Source organism: Mastomys coucha, unplaced genomic scaffold (assembly GCF_008632895.1).
Source record: "Mastomys coucha isolate ucsf_1 unplaced genomic scaffold, UCSF_Mcou_1 pScaffold16, whole genome shotgun sequence".
Classification (NCBI taxonomy): domain Eukaryota; kingdom Metazoa; phylum Chordata; class Mammalia; order Rodentia; family Muridae; genus Mastomys; species Mastomys coucha.
Window position 1 is genome coordinate 81169972 of NW_022196898.1, and position 5895 is coordinate 81175866.

Below are 5895 nucleotides of genomic sequence, written 5' to 3' on the forward strand. Positions count from 1 at the left end.
AGAGATTTGAAGTTCTTGCCATACAGATCTTTCACTTTTTTGATTAGAGTCACACCAGATACTTTATATTGTGACTATTGTGAAGGGTGTCGTTTCCCTAATTTCTTTCTCAGCCTGTTTATTCTTTGTGTATAGGAAGGTTACTGATTTATTTGAGTTAATTTATTTCCAGACACTTGGCTGAAGATGTTTATCAGCTATAGAGTTCTTTGGTGGTGTTTTTGCTGTCACTTAAGTATACTATCATATCATCTGTCTTCTTTCTTTCCAATTTTTATCCCTTTGTCCTCCTTTTGCTATCTAATTCCTCTAGCTAGAACTTCAAGTACTATATTGAGTATGTAGGGAGAAGGCAGCCATGTCTAGTCCCTGATTCTAGTGGGATTGATTCAAGTTTCTCTCCATTTAGTTTGATGTTGGTTACTGTAGGGAGCATCGCGCTCTTTGCCCCCATGGTTGCGTGGGGCCGAGCCCCCCCTGCCCTGCTGCCGAGGTCACACTGGTCACCCCACACCTCCTCAGTGGACTGCCATGCTGGGGACTGGGCCCCTGGTGGATGGGAAACAAAAGGGGGTGGGTAGGATGACCTATACCCGGCCAGAGTTTCCGTGTTCTGAGTGCAGGCATAGGTGTCTTTCTGGACACTCCGCTCCATGGGGGAGGTGGGGTGCTGTTTGGTTCCCAGTCTGCAGGGGGCAGAGATTACGAGACAGCTGCAAGGGGTCCCTGGCCTCCCGAAAAGTCAGGGACATAAGTCCCAGCCTCTGGACATAGCAGCCGATGCTAGATGTTGCGGAGGGGCTAAGAAGGAGGGGAGAAGGGGTAGGGAAAAGGGAGGCAGCGGGGCTGTCCTGTGCTAGCATGGGGCATGAGGGTCGCTGGTCCTGGTCTTGCTGCTGCAGATGCTGGGGCTGCACAATGAATTAGTTAAAAGGAGGCAATGCATAGTCATAAGATATTTTATTATAGGAAAGGGAGAAAAGTGGCCAGCCATGACCATGTGGAGAGAGAGAGAAGGGAGAAGGAGAGGAGAGGAGAAGAAGAAAGAGAGAGAGCAAGAGAGGAAGAGAGCAGGAGAGCAAGAGAGAGAGGAGGGCAAGAGAGAGAGGAGAGCAAGAGAGAGAGAGGAAGGGGCAAACAGCCCCTTATATTGTGGGGTTGGGCTATCTGTCTGTGGAAAGGGGCACACCTGGCTGTGGTTAGATGACTGGAATGCTGGGAACTTGGGGCATTGTCTACATGATAGAACACACCTCTCCTGTGGGGAGGGGGGAAGATGTGGGGGATTGGGACTGAAACAGGAGCCAGGGACCCAGGAGGCATGGCTGAACTCCTTCTGCCCCTTGTCCCTAGCAGGCAGAAATTATTACCCAAATACCAAATACTTTGATACTTGGTGTCTGTCTAGAAAATTGGTCATTTCATCCAGACTTTCCAGTTGTGTTGTGTATAGGTTTTTGTAGTAGGATCTGATGACATTTGGAATTTTCTCAGTTTCTGTTTTTATATCTCCAGGTAACTGGAGTTCCAGACCTGTACTTGACCAGAACCAGGTTGCCTGAACAGACCACTGCCCCAAAGGCTACTGGTTTGCTGTATATTGATTTTACTAGTTTAGGTATGGGCCTTGAATTCATGATCTTTCCAAGACTTCTAACATGAAGGGATTTTGAATTTTGTGAAATGCTTTTTCAGCATCTAATGAAATGATCATGTGATTTTTTTTTCCTTTGAGTTTGTTTATGTACTGGATTACATTGATGTTTTCCATATATTGAACAATCCCCGGGATGAAGCCTATCTGATCATGATGGTTGATTGTTTTAATGTGTTCTTGGATTTGGTTGGCAAGAATTTGATTGAGTATTTTTGCATTGATATTCATAAGGGAAATTAGTCTGAAGTTCTCTTTCTTCGTTGGGTTTTTGTGTGGTTTTGGTATCAGCATAATTGTGGCCTTGTAGAATGAATTGGGTAGTGTTCCTTCTGTTTCTCTTTTTGTGGAATAGTTTGAGAAGCTTTGGTATTAGGTCTCCTCTGAAGGTCTTATAGAATTCTGTACTAAAACAATCTGGTTTTGGGCTTGTTTTGGTTGGGAGACTATTAATGACTCCTTCAATTTTTTAGGGGTTATGAGACTATTTAGATCATTTATCTGATCCTGATTTAACTTTGGTATTTGGTGTCCGTCTAGAAAATTGTCCATTTTATCCAGACTTTCCAGTTGTGTTATATATAGGCTTTTGTAGTAAGATCTAATGATTTTTGGAATTTCCTCAGTTTCTGTTTTTATATCTTCCTTTTCATTTCTGATGTTGTTAACTTAGATATTTTCTCTGTGCCCTCTGGTTAGTCTGGCTAAGGAGCTATCTATCTTGTTGGTTTTCTCAAAGAACCAGCTCCTGGTTTTGTTGATACTTTGTATAATTCTTTTTGTTTTTACTTGGTTGATTTCAGCCCTGAGCTTGATTATTTCCTGCCATATACTCCTCTTGGGTGTATTTGCTTCTTTTTGTTCTAGAGCTTTCAGGTGTATCGTTAAATTGCTAGTGTATGCTCTCTCCAGTTTCTTTTTGGAGGCAGTCAGAGCTATAAGTTTCCCTCTTAGCACTGCTTTCATTGTGTTGCATAAGTTTGTGTATGTTTTGCCTTCATTTTTGTTAATTTCTAAAATGTCTTTAATTTCTTCCTTTATTTCTCCCTTGGCAAAGTTATCATTGAGTATTTCATTGTTCAGCTCCCATGTATATGTGGGCATTCTGTGTTTTTTGTTGCTATTAATCCATAGTGATCTGAAAGGAGGCATGGGATTACTTCAGTCTTCTTATATCTGTTGAGGCCTGTTTTGTGACTGACTTTATGGTCAATTTTGGAGAAGGTACCATGAGGTGCTGAGAAGAAGGTATATTCTTTTGATTTAGGATGAAATGTTCTATAGATATTTGATCCATTTGATCCATAACTTCTGTTAGTTTCTCTGTATCTCTGTTTAGTTTCTGTTTCCATGATCCGTCCATTGATGAGAGTGGGGTGTTAAAGTCCCCCACAATTATTGTGTGTGGTGCAATGTGTGCTCTGAGGTTTAGTAAAGTTTCTATTATGAATGTGGGTACCCTTGCATTTGGGGCGTAGATATTCAGAATTGAGAGTTCTTCTTGGTAGATTTTTCCTCTGATGGGTATGAAATGCCTTTTCTTATCTTTTTTTGATAACTTTTGGTTGAAAGTTGGTTTTATTTGATATTAGAATGGCTACTCCAGCTTGTTTCTTGGGACCATTTGCTTGGGAATTTGTTTTCCAGGCCTTTACTCTGAGGTAGTGTCTGTCTTTGACACTGAGGTGAATTTCCTGTATGCAGCAAAATGCTGGGCCATGTTTACATTTCTAGTCTGTTAGTCTATGTGTTTTTATTGGGGAAGTGAGTCCACTGATGTTAAGAGATATTAAGGAATAGTGATTGTTGCTTCCTATTATTTTTGATGTTATTTTTATGTTTGTGTGGTTATCTTCTTTTGGGTTTATTGAAAGAAGATTACTTTCTTGATATTTTTAGGGTGTAGTTTCCCTCCTTGTGTTAGTGTTTTCCATCTATTATCCTTTGTAGGGTTGGATTTGTGGAAAGATATTGTGTAAATTTGGTTTTGTCGTGGAATATCTTGTTTTCTCCATCTATGGTCATTGAGAGTTTTGCTGGGTATAGTAGTCTGGGCTGGCATTTGTGTTCTCTTAGGGTCTTTATGACATATGCCCAGGATCTTCTAGCTTTCATAGTCTTCGGTGAGAATAATTCTGATAGGTCTGTCTTTATATGTTACTTGACATTTTTCCCTTACCGCTTTTAAAATTCTTTCTTTGTTTAGTGCATTTGGTGGTTTGACTATTATGTGATGGGAAGAATTTCTGTTCTAATCCAATGTATTTGGAGTTTTGTAGGCTTCCTGTATGTTCATAGGCATCTCTTTCTTTAGGTTAGGGAAGTTTTCTTCTATAATTTTGTTGAAGATATTTACTGGTCCTTTAAGTTGGGAATCTTCGATCTCTTCTATACCTGTTATTTTTAGGTCTGGTTTTCTCATTGTGTCCTGGATTTCTTGGATGTTTTGGGTTAGGAGTTTTTTGCTTTTTGCATTTTCTTTGACTGTTGTGTCAGTGTTTTCTATGGTATCTTCTGCCCCTGGGATTCTCCCTTCTATCTCTTGTATTCTGTTGGTGATGCTTGTATATATGACTCCTGATCTCTTTCCTAGGTTTTCTATCTCTAGGGTTGTCTCCCTTTGTGATTTCTTTATTGTTTCTATTTCCATTTTTAGATCCTGGATTGTTTTGTTTAATTACTTCACCCATTTGGTTGTGTTTCCCTGTAATTCTTTAAGGGATTTTTGTGTTTCCTCTTTAATATCTTTTACCTGTTTACCCGTTCTCTTGTATTTCTTTTTTTTTTTTCATTTAAAACAAAATATGAACATATTTATTAGGATGCTTAATAATGAACATGTTATCACTTTCTTCATGTGAAGGAGAATACACCTGACCCATGCTGTGGGAGGAATAGGATAAGGGCTCCCAATGCTGGGGGTCAGACGGCTTCACAAGAAATCCCCATTTACCAAGGAGAGGATTTTTCTCGCTAACATTTTCTCTGCTATAAGTTCCGGACAAATAGCCACTATTTCCACAGAATCCTTTTGAGCTGTCACTGCCTCAGACACAGGGGAATATAAGGTTACATACATGAAAAACACGCAGGACATTAATAAATGGCACCCAAACATAAGCCCAACATTATCAAATTTCTTCAAATGATAAGGGATGGGGAGCTGCTACCCACAGAAAGTTCCCCAGTGATGGTGACATTTATGGAGATCTTACATCAAAGGCACAAGGGACCAGTGCTGCTGTCATCCTACCCTGCCCAGTGGAATAAGTTTGCAGGTGAAAGTACACACTGTCCCTGGCTTAAGTTTCTCCTGGTTCTTCCTGTTGTTAAATGGTGACATTCTGCTTTTCACCTGTCTTAGCTATCATTTCATTTTTTTTTAAAGCCTAAAAGAGATGAGGAGATGGTGAAAAACAACTCCATTAAGACAAAAATAAAAATACAAAACCAAGTTGTAGTACAATATAATAGAAACTGGCTGGGATTAGTACATGCTAACAGACAGTAAGATACACAAACAGGGTGGGAGTAGACAGGAAGGGGCGGGGGCCACAGCCTACACCAAGAGCCGCTGCTTTAGTTGAGAGCCTTCTTTGATGGTAACAGAACAGGCGATGACTGGCCTAGTGACACCACAGGCCCGTGCTAAAGCCTGCTTGGAGCGAACAAATACTTAGGGGACATTCTTGTCTTCACACAGCAGAGGGAGGTGCAGGATGATTTCCAAGGGCTCAGCGTCTGCTGCCATCACAATGAACTCAGAGATGCCTCTGTTGAGGGTTTTGGTGGCTTCATTGGATCCTTTCTGAGCTGCTTGTAGTTACAGGACTGCTGAACAAGGTCCAGCAGCTTCTTGGTGAGGTGGGCATCTGCGAGGGGATAGGCCTTCGGATTCACATCAGCCTCCGTCATGGCTGTGGTGTGCTGGCCTCGCCAAAACTTGACAACAGCCTGCTTCAGACAGATTCTCTCTTGTATTTCTTTTTTTTGTTTTGTTTTGGTTTTTTTTTTTTTTTTTTTTTTTTGAGACAGGGTTTCTCTGTATAGCCCTGGCTGTCCTGGAACTCACTCTGTAGACCAGGCTGGCCTTGAACTCAGAAATCCACCTGCCTCTGCCTCCCAAACGCTGGGATTAAAGGCGTGTGCCACCATTGCCCGGCTCTCTTGTATTTCTTTAAGGGAGTTATTTATGTCCTTCTTAAAGTCTTCTATCATCATCATGAGATGTGATTTTAAAT

The 5895-nt window shown here is 41.1% G+C and overlaps 1 pseudogene; it reads right to left on the reverse strand.

Annotated features, from left to right (window-relative positions):
* Positions 1 to 5213: 5213 nt before the first annotated feature.
* On the reverse strand, positions 5214 to 5569 carry LOC116093304 (annotated as a pseudogene).
* Positions 5570 to 5895: the final 326 nt, after the last annotated feature.